The sequence below is a fragment of the Myiozetetes cayanensis genome, unplaced genomic scaffold (assembly GCF_022539395.1).
Source record: "Myiozetetes cayanensis isolate MyiCay16 unplaced genomic scaffold, myiCay2020 scf1, whole genome shotgun sequence".
Classification (NCBI taxonomy): domain Eukaryota; kingdom Metazoa; phylum Chordata; class Aves; order Passeriformes; family Tyrannidae; genus Myiozetetes; species Myiozetetes cayanensis.
This window is the reverse complement of record NW_026086604.1, coordinates 19,384,510-19,405,311: the sequence shown is the minus strand read 5'-3', so window position 1 is coordinate 19,405,311 and position 20,802 is coordinate 19,384,510. Positions and strand designations below refer to the sequence as shown.

The 20,802-nt window shown below is 45.0% G+C and overlaps 1 protein-coding gene across 1 annotated transcript in view; it reads right to left on the bottom strand.

The window, feature by feature from the left end:
- The window catches only part of NCALD (neurocalcin delta), a 57,899-nt gene extending 40,683 nt beyond the window's left edge, over positions 1–17,216 (bottom strand). The window contains exon 1 of the mRNA XM_050327048.1: positions 17,058–17,216. The gene's annotated coding sequence lies outside the window, so the exon portion shown is untranslated. The remainder of the gene's footprint in view (positions 1–17,057) is intronic.
- Positions 17,217–20,802: the final 3,586 nt, after the last annotated feature.

Genomic DNA, 20,802 nt, shown 5'->3' with positions numbered 1-20,802 from the left:
GACAGGAGAGGCAGAGACCAGCAAAAGTGTCCCTTTGCTGGGTTCAGATCAGAAGGAGCTTCCTTGAAGAAAGGGATCTGCCACTGGGCATTCACAGCTACAGCCCTCAGTTTTGCCTGAACAGAGCAACAGGGCTAACTGGGTGTGTGCAGGCACATAATGCATGCTTTGAATCTAGAATCAACCTGTAACAAGTTACATCCTTTGACAACAGCTCAGGAAGGGATCATTTTAATATCAAACTCTCCACATTAGTTACCTACAGAAAACTCTGGATTCAGAAACCTAAATTTCACAGTCTCTATACAAGCTGTGGAAATCTAGTCAATATCATCTCTCAAGTCCAGACAGTGACTGAACAAACTCCAAATTCGTGGTCTGGTGTCAGGCAGAAACAGAAATATCGGAGGCTAGTTTCACAAAACTGTTTAAGGAGAGCATGGTCTCAGTTTGCTCAACATCCAATGTCAGATTGAGTCATGTAATTTCTTCTTGATGTGGACTTCCTTCATTTTAGCGAAAATAGCTGGAAAAATGCAACCTCATGCCAAAATAAAGCGTTTTCTACTTGATTGCTCAGCAGACAAATCTTCAAATCAATTATTATTAGAGCTGCATCCATGATAAGCAAGTCCACCACGCAAGTACGGTGAAGTTTGGGATGTCACAGGAGTATCTGGTCCTTGCCTTTACAACATCTCAGATGCAGCACTAAGTCAAGGCTTTTCAGCCAGCCCTCAATATGCAAAGATGAAAGCTTATTCTTCAGATCAGACAAGGCTATAATGTTAATTAAAAATAGCTAAATTATAATGCAGGAAACAAACTTAACTAGATTGAGTCTATATTTCTGAAGGCCTTTTTCTCTTCTTTTTCCTCTTCTTTTTCCCCTTCCATTTTCCTCTTCTTTTTAAAGGAACTAGTTCTCATTCAGTTAATTCAGTTCTAATTTATACAATATACTCAGAAGAATTAGCTGCTAACACTGAATATCCAGAACTTGAACTGCTCATGGAAAGGAGGACAAGGACTGCTTTTCCTGTCATCAAAAGGGCAGCTAAATATTCAATAATTTCTTCTCTGTGGCTCTATTTGAGCCTAAAAGAGAAGTAGCTCTGTTCTTTGGTTTGTGGGATGTCAGCACCAACTTCTCCAAAAGTCTCTAAACCCTTCTGCACAAAGAAGAAGAGAAGACAGTCAGATCTTTGTTAGGAATCACAGGGCGATGTTGCAGGAGTAGTATCACAATCTTAATTGAAGAACTAGAAGGAATGTTTTAGGACTACAAGATATTTATAGTCTCACACATTTTGAATGTAAAGGGTACAAATATCATTTTTGCTATTCATCTGCAGGCCAAGATCTGATGGACACAGGCCAGAACACAAAAGAATTTTCATCCCATTCCAAATTCACATTAAAAAAAAAGTTACTAAGTCTGAAAAATAAGTGTAGTCATTTGAATCTTGAATTTGGCTTCATAACCCACCGGGAGACTGAAGCAGAGCAAAACACATCTGCTCACACCCCGACTTGAGTACCACAATTGGCAAGTGCTGCTAAAGAGAGATCTCAGACTAAGTTGTAGAAATGTTAGAGGTTAGAACTGAAGTTTTCTTGGCAGAACTGACCTTATATGGAAACCCTGTAGAAAGTCTGCCTGCTCTGGCTTTCAAACCAGCACATAAGTACTCATTTTTAATAGTTATTTAGATGTATTAGATGTATTTGATTAAAATCAAAGCAAATAATATCTCTAGGGGATGTGCTAGAAGAGTCAGACAAATATTTTCTCTTTCAGGATCGTGGATTGAAATGAAAGGGGAAATCTCAGGTAAAAGATAGTTACAGTAGGACTCTTCCAAGATGAGTCTTGGGATGTATGTAGCTGCACTTTTTCATTAATAACCATGATGCATAATCTCAAAGTAGTGCAGTTACCAATGACACCAAGGTGAGAGGCACCATCAGCTGGACAAGCTAAGACTACCACACAAGAAGAATGGGACAATTTTAGCACTGGAATAGTGCAAAGAGAAGAAATTCGTTATTGCAAAATGCAATGAGGGATCAATAGGAAGAATTGATGCTTTTAACTAGAAATGATGGAGCAGGAGGAAGAGCTGGAGATCTTACATAGTCATAAGATAATAGGAAAACACCAACGTGACATGTCATGCAGGAGACACGTTATGCTTTCTAGCGTACCTGCTGAGAGTGATCTGGTGAGTCCAGGGATGGTGAAGTACCAATACTATTAATGAAAACATTTTGGAAATATGAGGGCTCACCTGGATTACCTTAGTACATGGCCAGGAAAGCATGCTGAGGAACAGGGATTTTGGGCTACAATGGCTGCAGAGCAGGGCTATTAAGCCAAATAAGGGAATGGAAAGCCTGTGTTCTCAGAGGAGACCAGAGGCACTCAGCTGTTTAGCCTAGCTAAAGAAAGGCCAAGAGGGGATATGGTTGTAGTCTATAAATACATCAGAGGGGGTAAACACTAGGGAAGGAGAAAAACTGTTTAAACTGAAGGACAATGCTGGCACAAGAACAAATGAGTATAAACTACCCATAATAAATTCTGGCTGGGAATGAGAAGCAAATCTCAAACCACTGGAGCAGTGAAGTCTGTGGAACAGCCTTCTTCAAAGATCACAAGACAAACAGACTAGCTCATGTGAAAATGCAACTTGAAAAATCCACAAGTAAGGTCTATATGACATAGATACCTGCAGTGGCCTAGAGGAGTCAGAAGGTCCTCTACTGTCCTGCCTTCTGGAAAACAAGTGTGCTTCTTGCAGTGGGCAGAGTCTTTCTGGCACAAAGGAGAGCCAAAGGCAGCGATATTAAGTAAATATGTTTGCGATGTCTCTGTCTTGTCTGCAGTATGTAATCACCCACCACTGCACATCAGTCAAGGGCAGTGGCACGAATATGAGTGGAGGTTTATGCAAGCAGAGGAACGAGTGCCAGGACACAGCAGACAGGTCAGGAAAACTGGCCAGCTCTGTCAGCTCAAGCAACAGACGGAACTGAGAGCAGCAATACGATTACTGCAAAAAATTTAATTGAAATTAAGATTTACTAGTAACCTCAATAAAATTCACAGCTGATTGGGCTTAACCTTGAAGTCAAGAGGATTAGCAGACTATGTTGTCCAAATCGTGAAATAGCAAGTTTTTAATTTTCTGTGAAAGGGAGTTATGTGACTGGTCTCTATTCAGTAGTGATGGAGTAGAGTAATTCATGCTTTCTACAAAGTTTTACTTCCTTATTGTGATCCCTTTTTCATCTGAAGACTTCTGACCACAAAGATTACTGGTTGATAGCTGCATTTCAGTGTTGACTGAACTGATGTACAAGAAGAGGGAGAAAACAATTTTTTCATCTGTTTGGCTTTTTGTGTCAGCTGGTCCTGTGTTCCCGAACCAGCTGAGGTCAGTTTTGAAGGTTCCTGGATTGGTAGAGACTCACAGAGGGATGGCACAGAACAGACTCTAATCAGATACTTGACCCTACCAGGGCACAGAGGCTGTAGGCACTTAAACCTCCTGACAGCCATCCTTCTGCACCAGGGCATGCCCAGGACTGTCTCAGTTGTGACAGTGGGAAGGCACCATGTTAACTCATGTTGCCTCCCAAGCCACACTATGACAGACATGGAGGAATCCCTCTCCTTATCAAACCTTCACTCAGTTGTCAGATGTCCACTTAACGGGGAAGAACACAGTGGCAGGGAGCTCTTCCTCTAGGATGTCACCTTGGACTGAGCTTTCCTTTTTCTTCCTCAGAAAATTGTCTGCCCAGGATGATTTACTCATTCTGGTGAAATACCAGTAAAGTACAAAACAGTGAATGGCACCAAAGCACTTCACTTTGTAAAACAAAAACAAGCCACGCATGGGTCTGCAAGCAAAGAGGACCACCACAGTTCTCTGCTATCTGATGAACTTCCAGAGGGCAGCACTGAGTGCAGTGAAATTGGTTAAAGAAGAGATGAGGAGATCAGCAGTCCATCATCTGAACTCTCTGCCTACCTTTGGCTATCTCATGAGTTTCCCCAGCGCAAGAAAAAACTGCTGAGAACAGATACCACAGCACCTAACAAATCCATCTAATGCCAGTTTCTCTGGGGTGTATTATAGTTAACTGCTGTTCCCATTAGAACTACGAAATCTAATTACTTTATGTAATCACATTAGATGGAGAAGGTGCATGTTGCTGATAGTTGCCTAATGGGAACATAGAGTAGATCTTTCTTTTGTTCACTTATAATTAAAGTGATCTTCTTTGTATATTAGATTCAGCGGTTTATAATGAAATGCAATAAAGATTCCTTGAGTAAATCACATTTTTCTTAATATGTTTATACAATTTTATGAAGTCTTTTATTGATTGGAGGAGGAGCAGTTTCAGGAATAATATGCTTAAACAGACATGACAAACTATGCAATTACCCAGCACTTCTCAAGGCTAATGCCTGAGGTAATGAGCATGTCCCACAACGGCACCACTTCCATTTGTGCCAGACACCTGAGAGGCAGCGATCATAAACCTCTGCAATGGATTTGGTGGAGGATCTCAGCAACAGCTGGGAGAAAAAACTCTCACTATATTGTCTGTGCAGACAAATTTAGCACTCTGTGAAATCTTGACCAAAATTACCCCCCAGCATAATTAGGTATCCAACTTTAAATAGCAAGGAGTAGGGAGTTACATCCAATTGAGCAGCAGCAATTTGATTGGATTCAGGACAACCCTGATTCTTCAGTGGAAAGATTGAAGAAAAATGTAAATTATGACACAGAACAAGAAATGCAAACACTGATGAAACACACAGATGGTCAAATAGACTTCTATTATCAGATGAAACAACAGTGTCTTAAAATAGGATCACATTTGAGTTAAAAAGTTAACAAAGTCAAGGAATTGTAGATTAGAACCAGGTGCTTAGTGGAACTAGAAATTTAAGCAACTTTTTGCTATTATCTGATGATTCTTGGAAGAAACCCTTGTGTTCATATTCGTGAAAGAAATATTTCCTGTTGTTGTGCTTTCTTTTGAAAGACATATTTCTCTTTCACTACCGAGAGCAGTTGTGGAGCTATAAATGCACAGCAGGCTGCGCAAGACAGATCTTTAATTATACCTATCCTTCCATGAGTTCACTGGGAGCCAATTGCTCAAGGCTAATAAGGATTAAAACATATTCAATGACTCTGAAAAAATGTCTTAATGCTAGTCTTCCTAAATCCCCTGTATTATGTGGAGCAATAAGAGCAGCTCCTGTTTGCAAGTGAAAGGGGAAAACCTTATGCTTTCACACAGTCCTGTCCAAGTCCTGCTTTACTAAAAGCTGCAATCTGCCTTGCTAAAACCCCACTGTTCAAAAGTTTCCAGCCAATATGCTCATTCTCTGCAGGACTGTGATGTAAATCTGCAAATAATATCAGAGTTCCATGCAACAGCGTCCATGAAAGCACCTGCCAAGACACTGTAGTTGGTCAAATTCATCTGACCAGGACAGCCACTGACACTAAATGATTTGCCAGGGGTGACAAATGAATCGTGGAGGGGTTTAAATGACGCCCCTCGCCTAAATAGTCTCAGAGTGACAGATTTTCCCATCTGCCAAGTGACGTAGCCTACCTCTGCGTGGCATCTGTTAAATGAGCTGCATTTCCAGCACATAGGGAGGTGGAAGGCAAGTCCCATCCCACCAGCCACAAAGATGGTCACATGGACAGGAGGCTGCTGCACCAGGACAGAGGCATGGGCAGCCAGACCTGACTGGGAAATCCAGGGAAAGGGGAAAACACTCTCTGTCTAACAGAGGAAGTAATTAAAACAAACAAACCTACCTGAAAAGCAAATGCTCCCCTGGCTCTCAAACCCTACTGACATTATGCTCCAAGTCAACACCATAAAGGTTGAATTCAAAAAAGCCAGAAGTGCTGGGAGAAAACTGCAGTCAGAAACCTCCTTTGCTTTTGACCTCTTTCAACCCTGAAGTTTTATGAAGAGAGCACCTGGACACCACTTCCCTCTTTGTAGAGGGAAACAAGAAATACCTGGCAGTGCCATGTGGCAGAGACAGTGCTGAGCATGGGGCTGGGGGACTGGGCAGGCTCCTGAGATGCTGGGAGAGGCATCATGCAGTGCACAATGCCCACTTCAGGCAATGGAGGGTTTGGAAAACAGATATTAGGCATGACACAGCATTAGAAAAGTGGATCATGTTGGTCTCTCATTGAGAAGGTTAATACAGATGATAATAATTTACTCATTCTGGAGAAACTGGGGAGCAGAAGAGGTGTAGTATTGGATACTGACCTCTGCAATTTTCTCATCTTAAAATTAAATGGATTGTAAACTAGGAAAGGATTAAAACTGAACCATACAGGGCAAAGTGTGTGTTTTGAGGTACGATAAGAAATCAGCATCAATCCCACACTTTTTAAAGAGTCAGTCAGCAGTGTACATGATAATGTCCCTCTGTACAGACAGATGAGTGAAGAGCCTGTTTCTCTGTAAATCAAAGGTTTTTCTTTATCCTTCCTTCCAGCCTGGTTCCTCACTTCCTCCACTTCGGTCCTATTAGAGCCCCACTGCTTTGGTTGACAGACTAGAGCTGCCAGCCTTTTTGTCATGCACCAGTGGGCTGATTTCCTGCTGGTGGCCGTGGTGAGAGCTTGAAGCTCATAAGCTCTACCTAGACCTAGGCTTCAGAAAAAACACTTTTCTATTCTTAAGGTGTTTTTTTTTCTCCCAGGATTCCCACCCAGTTATGCATAATAACATTTACTATATCACCTGTGTCTACAAAGTAAATGTGTTTGGGTGGCTTCCTCAGCATGGAGGACCAACTGGAACAGCAGTTCCCTCACCCATGGTATTGAACTCTGCACCCTCCTCAAGGGAGACCATGTGCCATTTGCCCCATGGAAGAGGCCCAGTGCTGCAGGCTGGGAGGATATGAACTGGCTGAGAGCTAAACTGGGACAGAGACCACTGCAGACAGAGAGAGGTTTCAAGTACTGAGCTCCTGCTCCTGGGGTTGCTCCCTTTTTCGTGCAGTATGGACACAGCCAGCAGCCGCAGTACAGACAGTCATTATCACAGGAAACTGGATAGTTTGTCACCTACTTGAATGTCAATGCCAAATCAAGAAATACCAAGGCTTGGGGGAAGCAAACTCTTACCTAGTGGGGGATATTGAGAGGGGATTATAAACTAGACCCAAGGTCCAATCACTTGGTACACAGTCTGCACACTTGGTACACAGTCTGCAAGTGGCCTGGGGCTCAGTGATGGGCTTGCTGTGGCTCTGAAGTGGTTTCAGGACATTTGCACACCAAAGAGCTGGACTGAATACCAAGGAGGGCCAAATGCCCCTGGGGCTCCGTCCTTGTATGCCCAAATACCAACCTTGGTAGGCTTGACCCTTGCACCCCATATCCCAGCTCCTGTGGGCTCAGCCTCCACCTGCTCTAAGCAAACCTGTTGCTTGGGGTTATTCCTGATCTCAGACAGAGAGGGGGCTGTGGTTCAGCTCTCCACCACCCCATACTTGGACAGCAGCATCTGTCCAATAGGCATGTGACTCATCTGGGTCTGGCCACCTCCAGTTGGCCTTTCACTATGGCTCTGGGGATTTCCACAAAGAGGCATGTGCTGCTGGCTCTAGTGGGTCCTGTGTACATGCAGCCAGGGTCAGGGGCAGCTCATCCTCATCTACCCACAAAGACCTCACGAGAGCTGGATGTTCTCCAGTGAGGGCAGTGAGAATGGGACGCTCCTCTGCTCCTGCTCATCGCTTGGGCGTCAGGCCAGCCACGGTGAAGATGAATTGCTAGGATGTGGTGACAGCAAGCTGCTGCCATCAGCATTCAATTTTTAATTCCTCTCAGGACTTCTTTTCTACCATCCCTCCCTACAACCCCAGGGGAAGGTTGCTGGCACCTGTTTCTGGAGCTCATGGTGTTTGTGTTTGGCTGCATGCCTGACTGCGAGGGATGAGTGAGGGGTGTCCCCGGCCAGCCCTTGTGTGTGCTGTCAGGGAGCCCCTCCAGAGCAGCTGCTTCCCCAGGCCAGCAATCAAGAATGGGACACACAAGGTGCTTTGAGGGCTGGAGCTGCATCTTGGCTCAGTGGAATCTGCCTGCATCACAAGTCCTGGATGCCTTGGGCTTATTTTCCAAAAAGCACCCCTTACTTCTCCTTCAATGGAGCATCCACCAGAAATGCTTCTGGTCAAGTTGAGCTACAAAAATGCTGGACAGCATGAGCATGCTGCCTGAAAGACACCTTCCCACCCTATGCTGGCATGAACATATACCCCTGTAGCATGAATCCATTCGGATGTGTTCAGGCTTCCCCTTTGAAAGAAGAATAATAAATGTTTCTCTGCAAGGGCAGAGGCTTCAAGCTGTGCGAGGCTGAAGCTTGTCCCCAAGAGTCACCACTGAGAGCTATCAGGAAGGAATTGCCAGGCTTGCCACTGAGGAAGCAAAATTGCCTGAAAGACTGAAATATCCCTCATTGCAGACACAGGAGCACGCAGCTGTCCCGCTCAGGCTGCAGATCTCCTCCTCTCCCCACTCAAGCCATTCCTCTGCTTAAAAATGTTATTTTGGGAAAGAGATGAATAATGGGAATAGCACTGTAAAAGCATAGGGAATTCAGCAAACAAAAGAAAAGCTGCTATTTTTGAAAATGTCTCAAATTGGAACCGTGGCTTGTTTTAACCTCTTATCTCCCAGCTGCCTCTCCACTACTCTGCTTGCAGTGCCATCTGCAAGTATGGGAGGAGCAGCACACAGGAAAGGTCTGTTCTACTACAGGCTGTCAGTACAGGAGCAACACCACAACCTGCTAATAACTGGCACATGCTGAACTAATAGTGAAATACACTTCAATTTCTAATCAGACACTTTGAACAGAGGTGGGGGTTTCTGCAAGGGTTGCAGTATCTAACATAAAGAGAAAAAGTGAGGCAAGCAGTCACCCTGTTTCTCTCACCTGTTGTCACCTCTGAAAGAATTGTATTTTTACAACTGAACCATCAGAAGCATTATGTGTCCATGGTGAGCACTGTAGCTCACTGCCCCTGGTTCTCAGAGAAAAGGCCATCACTGCAAGAAAAGATACTGAATCTGACAGGGCTGCAGATCCAGGTGAATGGTATAAACTTATCTTTAGTAAATTCACCAAGATCCCCATGGAGCTGGTATGGAGCATGTTATATTGCTGTTTCATCAGCTCTCATTTATTCTTGTCACCAGTGTGACCAGATCTGCAAGGTCTCTTTGCAGCCCTGGTCAGAGCTGGCATGACTCCCCTGCCTGCAGCAGCCTGTGCCAAGGGAAGGCACAGGTGACATCCAGACCACCACTGCAGGCGGCTCTGCAGTTCCTCCTGACAAAACAAACCAGACACCTTCCCCTGTGGGCTAAAACCAAGGAGAAGAGAGACAAAATGTGAAATAAATGTGGTGGAGCCACTGCCCCGATGAGGCTGGAGGAAGAATGACCAAGGTCTGAGCTCATGTTTTCAGTTCTTAAAGTGATCCTTTTCTACTTGAGCACTGCTATGCATGTTGAACAGAACTCCAAGCGATGCCATGGAGCCAGCAGCAAGGACAGGGGCTGCTCTTTCACAGGCAACCTCATTTCTGAAATGTCAGAAAAGAGTTCATTTTGTTTCAGAAAGAAGACTCTAAACACTGCTCCCTGGATTTTCCTTTCCAAGAGAAGTATGAAAAAACAAAAATATGTTTTTTTGTTCAGAAAGAGTTTCTCTTTGCATTGCCCCTGACCTTCCCAAGTCCCAGCACTTCTGCCTTTCACCAAGCTCTGCTTCTCAGCTTTTACCTTAGTGGTGACAAGGGGGACTTCCTTGGCAGGAATCACTCGGCTCCTTCATCAGGCTCTGACAGCAGAAGTAAAGCAAAACAGAAGTTCCCACTACCCAGCAGCTCTTCAATAACTCAAAGACCACAGAGTCCCACCCAGACCTCAGAGCTGTAAGTGGTTTAATATCATGTGCCATCAGACATTACATGCCTTGCAACTCACACTGGGGATTTTGATTAAGAAAACCCTCCAACATAGCAAGGAAGAGCTGTGAATTCTGATAATGTTCTCAATTTTTAGCAGTAAAGTAATTGAAAATGAAGGGTGAAGTGAAATAATTGAAAGTGAAAGCTGCATGCTGTATCAAATCAGCAATAATGCTCAAGCAAGAGGAGAACGTGGCTAGACTTGAAGATGTATCCTTGGCCAGCTGTAATTTTGTACTCTTCTTGTTCACATCAGCCTGTGAAATAAGTCTTCAAAAATGCAGGCTACCCTTCCGATGGGATGGTTTCAGTTGGGTCAGAACGACTTTATGTGAAAAGCCTCACACAACATAAACAGCGATGAATAGGACACTTGACAGGCAGGTCCAGAGGACAGCAGACAGTGCTTCTGCTGAGATATAATTGCTCTAATTGGACCTGGGCTCTCTAAGATAGTAAGGCTAAAGAGGACTCTGCAATCATGCTGCCATTCTGCACAAAAGAATACTGTTGTGATAGAAAGCACACAGCAGTTGTGGAAATAATCAACGGCTTTGTGCTCGCTTCACCCTGGTATCTTGGATTTGTGATTAGGAACATGCACACAACATGAAGTGAATATTTTCTTTAGAGTTAAAGGTTCTTGGGGCTGAATTGCTCGATGAAGTCTCTTTGACTGTTATTCAGCTGAACTTAGACACTTCAAATGAGCTGGATCCATTGTGTGTTTGCAGTCCTGGAGGACGCACAGAAAGGTCGTGTGAAGCATAATCTGCCTGCTCTTGGAGTAAGGGAATTTGGTAAGGAAAGAAACTAACTTTGACCTTCTTCAGCTGTAAGTTGTCTTCTCTCAAGTGATAGCCTGTAAACCACCTGGTCTGCTTGTCTAATAAAACCTTCGTACACATAATCTTGGACATCTCCAAAACCTGATCTCTTCTAAAATACAAGAACAAGCATGAAACTATTAAAGACAAAGCCTCTGTCCTCTGGTAGCAGCTACTGCACAAGAGTCGACTGTGCAGCATTCCTCCAGCCCTACTTTGAACCAGCGCCCAGCAGAGAGAGCAGCCCCGTAAGCCACTGTTACATCACACAGCAGCTAAACAGGGCACCACTGCTAACAGGGGAAGCATATTTCACTCTCCCATCTCCTTCAGACAGCTCTGTTTCACACAAGTCTCGTCTGGCCTGTTCCGCAGATGCCCAGGGACATGGGGCAGCACTGCCAGACCTCCCTGCATGGGCAGACACAGCAGTGCAGAAACGACAGTAGCCTGCCCTGGCCACATCCTACCAGCAGCCGGTCAGTTACTCCTGTCAAGGGCTCTCCTTCCCACTTTGTCCTATCCCTCCTGGTCCACCATGCCCCTGCAGCTGGACAGCCTGGCTCTGGCCCACTCCCTAAGTCACATTCTCTTGACAATGAAATTCAGCACACAGCTAAGAGGCTTTGTGACAAATGTGGCAGGTATAAACCTGTCTCAAAGCCTTTCAGCTCCCATGTGCAGACAAAGCCGGTTGAAATACTGCCTCCTGCTCCTCTGCAGTTTCTAAGTAAATGTGCAAAAATGCGAATGTGATGCTCAGGAACTGCTCATGCCCCATCAGCACTTGGACCCCAGGTGAGGCTACTTGTCCCTAAAGAGCCAGCCTAGCTTGCTGCACCCTCCCTAACAGAAATGGACATCTGCAGTGATGCCCTGAAGCTCCTGTGTTCACAGGCTTGTGGGATGTGCATCATGCAAAATGTGAGCGACAGGACAGACGTCCTCCCAAGCACCCAATAAAAATGACAGGGCTGAGTGCAAGTGGGTGCAAGAAGATGGCCCTGGGCAGCCACAGCAAATGGTCTTGATCCTCAGAGCACACTGTGGGTGACAGTGTCCCTGAGTCACTAGGAACCATGTCACCAGCCAGCCCATTTATCCATGCAGTCCTGGGTTCACAGGTCCACACTTTCCTTTTTCCTGTCCTGACATTTCCTCTGGTATAACACTGCGACTGTCTCTCAGCAGGACTGTGACAGATGTATGGGGACATCAAAGCATCAAGTATGCTCCACACTCAGCTTCTGCTTCCTCACAATGCTGGCTTTGCTTTGTGCATCACAGGCTTAGTTCCACACAGGGACCTGCCCAGTGCCTGAACAAGGTGGTGGGAAAAATTGGCTGTGGATGATGCTCTCCTAAGAAGTGTTTGTCTCAGACAAAAGTGGATGGAATTTATCAACACAAGCCCAACTAAAATAGACGTGACGTGTTTGTCTCCAGCTAGTATGCCTATGATAAGCTAAAGATTGTAACAAGAATAGTAAAAACTGTAAAGATTGACATGAGTGAGATTTATACAGCCAAAACTTTGCACAACCCTCTGAACATGTATGTTGAAAAACCTGGAATTACAAAAGGAGAGAAACAGAGCTAAACTGAGACCCATCCTCAGCTGTCTTCTGTGAAAAGAGGCATTTGCTGGGAATTCCGGGTGCTGGGCAAATTAACACCAGCATTTCAGACCAAACGACAAGCTTCTTGGCTTTTCTGCATGTAAATCAGATCCTTACATTATCTCAGTGTCATTTTGTGGCTGAAAGCAATTCAGCAGCTATCAGCACAGTCAGACTGAAATTTAGCAGAACAGGATCTGAGCCCTTCAGCTCTTAATGATTAGATGTTTCTGTGGAAATGAATCTTATGAAAAAATGAAGTTCGGCAGAAAGTTGACAACGTGTGGAGACCACAGAAGGGACAGGAACTTTACAACTCAGCCTTCACATTTTCCACCTATAGGATTTCAACATTTGCTAAAGTTGTAGTGAGGGCAGCTTCTTCACAGTGCTCCCTCTGGGAAATATCGCATTCAGCAATTCCTGAATTACAGTTTCTAATTATATTTTCATACTGTAATGCTGTCTGAAATGCAAATTTGATGACAGAATAATTTGATCCATATAAAATAATTACAAAATTACTGTTTCTCAAACCTCAACTCATACTCCCTGCTATTTAAGAAGATAAATTTAACAGCAACAAAAGTACAGCCAAAACATAGTCTATTTTTTAAACTGTTATCTGGCTATAACTGTCTGCATAGATTTTGGCTCACCATGGAAGATTATTTCTAAAATATGACTACCAAAAACATTCCAGAGTTAGGGTTTTTGTTGCTTTAGCTTGGAACCAACAGCCAGGTCAACTTTTATTTTGCATTCAGATTACCCTATGCATGGCATCTGTGTTTAATTGGAAAAACAACTGTTTGTTAAAATGCCAAATCTCTAATGTTGAGGCATTAAATTAGCACAATGTAATGATTTGTAGCTGAGTGGAAACCAACTTAAGCAATTGTAACCAACCAATAAGTAATTTAAGATCATAAAATTGCATCTGAAACATCAGTTCCCCCTGTCTGACAATTCCATCATGTCCAGAGGCTTTTATTCCCCCAATGAATATTGCCTAGGTAGAGGCTAGAACCTTTAAAAAGACAGCAGAAATTGCATTCTATTTGGAAAAATTCAAGGAGATGTGTTCTGCATTGCAAAGTTTTTTTAGGTTTTACTATGATTCTAGCCTAAATTTAGATTGTTATTACCCATCAACTCAACCAGATCAAGGTAGAGCACACTAAAGGCTTGAATGTGTTATTATTATGAGGCGAGAGGCATCAACAGCTCCTATCTGCTTTTAATTTCCCTGCTGTATCCAGTTGTGTGAGAAATGACATGAGGATATCTCAGTCCTGCTTTTTGCCATGGTGTCTCCTAAGGTGAAGTGCCTGAATTCCTCAGGAATTGCTGGTCTGCTCGCCCTTCACCATGGACAAGGAGACTGTTGGAAGAGATCATCCCCTCCTCATGCCAAGCCCATGTGCATCTCATGTTTTTGTCTTTATGTCAGAGGATTTCAAGTCCAAGCAATTTGGCAGTGGCATGGTTGTGGTGCTGGGCAGAAGGTGAGGGAGGGGCTGCAACCACCTTCCCCTTTCTTGGTGACTGGAAGGTGAACCTACAGGCTGTTTGTTCTTTTTCCATGATGGGTGAAACCATGGCAGGGCACAGAAGGCAGGATGCTTAGTGTTACCTTGCCTGGCAACTTTACACACCGCTAAGGCAAAATTCAAGTCCTTGTCAAAAGGGTTTGGTACAAAAGTTTTCGCTGACCAGCAGAAACGAGAGCATGAAATCATCGAGCAGAGGTATGCAGCTCCAGGATGACTCTCACAGACCCTTCTCTGCTCTTCTGCTGAGCAGGGACCTGTGCCTTCCTCCAGCTGCAGACTCTGGTGTTGCCTGTGAGCTGCCTGCCTGCCTGACTGCAGCTCAACCATCCCCATCTCCTGGACTGACAGGATGCCCAAAGCCCCCGAAGACTTTTCAAGAGGGGACAGAGCTGTCACTCTGTGAGCGTGTGAGTAAAAGGGTAAAAGCTTGTGTTAGCAGCAATGCTGCTCTCTTGGCATATTTCAGATAATTTTTCAGGAAGCTCTTGATCCTTTTCTCTGTAAACACCACATAGTCAAGAGTGCTTTGTGCCCCAGGAGAGGGCCAGAAAGCCTGGGGAATACGTAGGGTGCAAAGACTCCACACGCACAGCAGGTCACATCCCTGTGCAACCTCAGTGGCACTCACCAGCTTCCCCTGTAACACTGTCTCTCAGACCTCTTGCCACAACATGTCTGGGACCCTTCTGCTACAACGTGAAGCAGTTTATCATCCTCCTCTGTCAGGTCAAGTTAGGATCTTTTGAAGACTTGCTCAGTATCGCTAAAGCAAGATATGTCCATTCCATCTGGAGATGAGGAACCTATTTTAAAAATATTTCTAATTAATAGCTCTTGAGCAAAAGTTGCATCAATTATTTTTCCCCTTAAAGGTGTTTTCAAAGCATCAAATGCTACAGGACACTATTCAAGCCTAAATGAATGAGGATAAGCCCCAGCACACAGAGCATCACTGCCACACTGACGACTCAAGTCAAGCCTGGCAGGAGACTGCAGCTACACATGGAGGAAAATCCCTCAGACATGAGGGTGAATGACTTCCCTTGAATGGTAGGTGCTGCTCATCTCAAATCTGTCCCCATACTCCATACCCCAGTCCCTCACTGGACTTGCTCTACCAGTATAAGCTGGAGAAAAAGCAAATCTCAGAGGGTGGTGGGTCACACTGACCGCCTCTCCCTGCCCTCCTCATCCACTCTGCTGCCCAGAGTCTGGGGGAACTCACATGCAGGTGGAGGGGGATGGACTGCTGTTGGCTGAAACGTAGATCCCTATGCCAGCTGAGCAGAAGCCATGCCCAACTCAGCCCAAGTGGGTCACCCTGGCAAGGACACCGAGAACCCCACTCCCCGAGAGAAAGCTGTACTTGGGGTGCTATAGCACCTCTGCACCGAAGCAGCGGGGCTCCTGTAAACCCTGGTGAAAGTCACCCATGAGGAGTCAGTGCAGCGGCATCAGGTGAATAATTTAATACAGAAAATTTTTAATATCTCAGCCCCCCAAAACACTGATGTTTTAGGCAAAAGAATTGAACTGGAAAGAACTGATGAGATAACACCAAGTGAAAAGGTTTAAAGGTTTCAGATGCATTTATCCTTGTTGTTCTGCTAAGAATGTCAAATACAGTGAAATCCAGAGCATTAAGCCATAACTTTCCTTAGAGAAGTGTCTTCAGTTTTAATGTCTGTCTTGGTTGCCTTTCTGAAACAATTATTTATGCTTCATTTGACAACATTTGTATTATTTTATTATTTTAATAGCATTTTTTTAATCTTTTACTGCTCTGTGTTTTAAATTGTTTTGTAGCTCCATGATTGTTTCAGACAGGCAGCTGCTTTGGAGAATCATTACCATTATCAATAAACCCTTTGAACTTTGGGAGGAAGGGAACAGGAGTATATAATTAGAGATGATAAGAACGATCTAACATACTTTTCCAGGAAACAACGCACACAATGCTTCAGCTGTAATCTGTTCTTAAAATGAATCTATATGTTCCCACACAAACTCAGCCCGTGGCACTAAACTTCAGGAGCTCTGGGATCTCCTTCCCCACAACAGCCACCTCGGAGTAAGTGCAGCACAGAAACAGACGCGAACTCCCTCTTGTTTTTACAAAAAGACACAAATAGCATTTAATTTTTCAATCACTGTGGTGATTGAAAAATCATGCTGCTCACACTGCGGTTCTGGTTTTTTTTAGCTATTCTAACTGGTCTCAATGCACAACAGAAAAAAAAAGGGGGAAAACGAGCCTTGTGTGTGCGCGTGAGAAAAAGGACAAAAGCCTGTGTTACAGCAATGCTGCTCTCTTGGCATATTTCAGATAATTTTTCAGGAAGCTCCTGATCCTTTCCTCTGTAAACATTATACAGTCAAGAGTGCCGCGTGCCCCAGGAGAGGGGCAGAGATCCCGGAGAGCGCGCGGGGAGCAGGGACTCCGTGTGAACAAAGATGATTTAAATGCTCGAACTTCGAGAGCTGGCTTTTACGCTGTTCCTGGATGCATTGACTGCTGGCTTCCCCCTCACTGAATACACTGGGTACAAACCAGCCTGAATTGGGCAGCATTAAAAAACTACAAGTTCCAACAGAGGTATAAAAAAGCTGTAGGGATGCCCAAATCAACACAATACCTAGACATCATTTCTTTTAACTTCCGAATGCATTAGCCTAGGATTACTCGTGTTCATTTATATTCTTAAAGTGTCAAATGAGAACAATATCATTTTATTCTCCTTTCATGGATCATTAATCTAAATTTAACTCCGTTTTGCAGTCTGCACACAAAATTAGTAACTGGAAGCTGCTTTGCATTTATCTGATAGTGCTGGGCTTGTTCATCAAGGCAAACTTCCAGCCAAAACAAACAAGTGAAAAAAAATATCAGTCACGATAAGCTGCTTTCTATTCTATTTTTTTTCTTTTCTTTTTCTTTTTTTTTTAAGGAATAAAAATCCAAACCTGATGAGAACGTAAAGCAAATGGTTACCTCACACTGCAGAAATGCAAGTTTTTAATAGTCCATGCTCTGGCAGCCCCTGAGAATCGGCAGCAGCGGCGGCAGCGGCGGCGGCGGGGATGAATCCAGCATCCACCGGGTTCTCACAAGGCTTTGACTGCGCGGCCGGGACCGCAGGCTCAGCCTCCAGCTGACGTCAAGGCGGCCGTCACATGGCCAGGCGCAGGCCCAGGGAGCACTGGTTGTCCTGGCAACCCCAGCACTGCTCCGAAATTATTTCAATAGGTCATCTGTCATACTGCGCGCACATTGGAGCCATCACGGGCGCCCGGACAACCCAAACACCACGGGCTTGCTGGAGCTGGCTGCGCCGGGGGCTGGTCCCATCCCAGACGCTCTCTTAACCCTGTCCCTGTAAGAAAACGCTTCTCTCTTCCTCTTCCCCCTGCATCCCCAACCTCCAGCAGAAAACAAACCATTGTACACCTGGTTTGCCCAAGCAGAGGGGCACAAGTTCTGCCCTTCGAGTGTGCTGGTTCACCTCAGTGACGTGCAGCTCAATGCTGTGCTGGACTAGCTAAAATTAGGGTCTTTCTCAATGACACACAGCTGAAGTTTTATTCATAGCCACAGAGACACATTCTTGGTCACCAACATCTCTGCCCAGATTTGGGGCGAGGCAGCAGTGGTCCTTGCTGAAGTGATGTGGGGCAGCAGCCACGCGGGGCTGTGGGCTGGCCCCCAGAGCTGCCTGGCCAGCTCGGCCTCATATCCCTGAGCCTCAGTATCTGGTCCCTCTGCTAGCCTGCCCATGATGCGTCTCCAGCTGCTCCCAGCAAAACATTCCAGTAAGGGGGACAAAGCACTGTCTGTTTCCACCTAGTTCTGACCAACCTCTGAAGCTTTATCCTACAGGAAGAGATATCACACCAGTGTCTCTGATTTCTTTGTAACTTTAGCTAAAATCCACTCCTTCCTCAAAATTTCCTTTTTTTCTCTCTGCACTTCACCTTACCAGAGCCCCACAACACATGCATGCACCAGGGACAGGACACGGAATATGCTGGAGACGGGAAAGACTTTCATCTGCAAGAAGCAGGGAGGAAAGATAAATTGTCAGCAACAAGAAAATATTCCTGTGCTTATCTGAGTCAGTGATGGTTACTAACCAGTTCCCAGGATATGAAATACCAGGAACCAACCTCAATGTCTCAATGTCTCTGGTGAAGGTGGAAGCAGATGTAAAGCTGCATGGGATCTGCAAATGCCAGTAGCTGAGGCATCCCCAGCCAAAATTGGCTTTGGCCCCTTTGCAAGAGGGGAAGAGAAAATATTAGAAATTTAAAGGTAACCTGAGATGGGGCATAAAGGAGTTCTGGGGAGGCCTTCCCCCATCCAAGGCAGTGGGAGGATGGAGAGGACATGGGACTGGTGGGTAGTGGGAGGACCACTGAGCTCCCTTGCCTTCCTCTGCATATCTCTCCTGGATGTGAGAGCAGCAGATATTTGGGATATTTAGCATCATGTCTGGATGAGTGGATGGTGAGGTGGATTCGGAACTGTCTGAACAGTGGAGCTCAGAGGGTTTGTGATCAGTGGCACAGTGTCTAGTTGGAGGCCTGTAGTTCATGGTGTTCCCACAGGTTGATGCTGGGTCCAGTATTATCTAACTTCTTCCTCAATGACTTGGTTAAAGGGACAGATGCCTTGTCACCACGTTCACTGATGATGCAAAACTGAGTGGCTGATACCCCAGAGTGCCATGCTGTCATTTAGAAGGACCTTGACAGGTTGGAGAGGTGGGCAGAGCTGCACCTTATGAAATTCAACAAAAGCAAGTATAGGATCCTGTACCTGGAGAGGAATAACACCCTTCACCAGTATAGGCTGGGCTGACCTTCTGGAAAGCAGCTCTGCAGAGAAGGACCTGGGGGTCCTGGTGGGCAACAAGCTGTTCATGAGCCAGCACAGTGTCCATGTGGGTATCCTGGGGTGATCCTGCTCCTGTACTCAGTCCTAATTAGACCACATCTGGAGTGTTGTGTCCAGTTCTGGGCTTTTCAGTGCAAGAGAGATGTGGAGCTCCTGGAGCAGGTCCAGCAAAGGGATACAAAGATGATTAGGGGACTGGAGCACCTCAGTTATGAGGAAAGGTTGAGGGAACTGGACCTGCTTAGCCTGGAGAAGGGGAATCTGAGAGGGCAGACACTCAATATATACAACTATCTGAAGGGAGGATGGAGGATGGAGCCAGGCTCTTCTTGGTGCTGAACAATAGGATGAGAGGCAATGGGCAGAAAGTGATGCACAGGAAATTCCACCTGAACATGAGGAAAAACTTCTTTACTCTGAGGGTGACTGAGGACTGTAACAGGCTGCCCAGACAGGTTTTGGAGTCTCCTTCTCTGGAGGCACTCAAAAGCCTCCTGGATACAGTCCCAAGCATTGTGCTCTCAAGTACCCTGCTTGAGCAGTGAGGTTTACTGGATGATCTCCAGTGGTCCCTTCCAACCTTACCCATTCTGTGACTCTGTGATAACAACTTCCAGTTCTGGTTTGTGCAGCATTTAGTGAGAACAGCATCTGTAGCCAGCACAACTTATAAACTTCCGCTTCTGCACTGGGGCTTTCCAGGGCAGTTGGTATTAGGGGGCAAAGCCCTCTGAGATCCTGAGCTGCCCCCTGCGTCTCAGTGCAAAGGAGTGATGAGGGCTCAAAAAGTTATTACAATAGAATAAAGCAGCCCCCACTGTCTAAAATTCATGCCTTAAAAAGAAAATATTCACAATTACTGGGAAACCTGTGGTTGTTTAACAGAACAAGAATAATGCAATGAATTTTAAAACCCCACTGATTACTACATGTGTTGCACATAATCCCACATATTAATCCAATATAGAAGGCTGAAACTTCATGTCAACACCCACCAATAAAGTTGTATCATAACATACAGATGTATTTTTTCACTTAATGGTAATGTTTGTACAATACTGCATAAAGTTTGGGTTTGCAGTTTAAAAATATATGCCTCTTCACTGTGTAGTGCATTCCTTTCTGTTGGTCTGACAAAAATGTGTGCACCTGGAGGAGATTTTAATGTTTCTGAGTCTTATAAAGCCCTTTCATAAAAGTGGACAGTGCAACACATGCATTGTAATGGTCACAAAACATTTCAATAGCCATTTTGCTGATGCCCTAAAGGGCTGATAGAGATGACCAGGCAGGGTCATAGAACTGTAGAATGGTTCAGGTTGGAAGAGACCTTAAAGATCATCTGCTTCCAACCCCCCTACCATGAGCAGGGACACCTCCCACTAGACCAGGTTGCCCAAAGTTCCATCCAACCTGGCCTCGAACAGTTCTAGGGATGGTGCTTCCACAACTCCTCTGGACAACCTATTTCAGTATCCCACCACCCCCACAGTAAATAATTTCTTCCTAATAGCTAATCTAAACCTGTCTTCCTTCAGTTTAAAGCCATTACCACTTGTCCTGTCACTACATGCCCTTGTTAAAAGTCCCTCTCCATCTTTCTTGTAGTCCCTCTAAGGTACTGGAAGACTGCTCTAAGGTCTCCCCAGAGCCTTCTCATCTCCAGGCTGAACAACCTCAACTCTCGCAGCCCCCTGGGGACCTACATCTGCTCTGCTCCCATGTAAGCCTGATCTCCACACACAGACATGGGTGTGGAGAGCACCTTCATCCTCCGGCATAAAAGTAACCCTTGCACTCATCCTTACAGGATATTTCTGCTGCCAGACAAGAACTTGAAGGA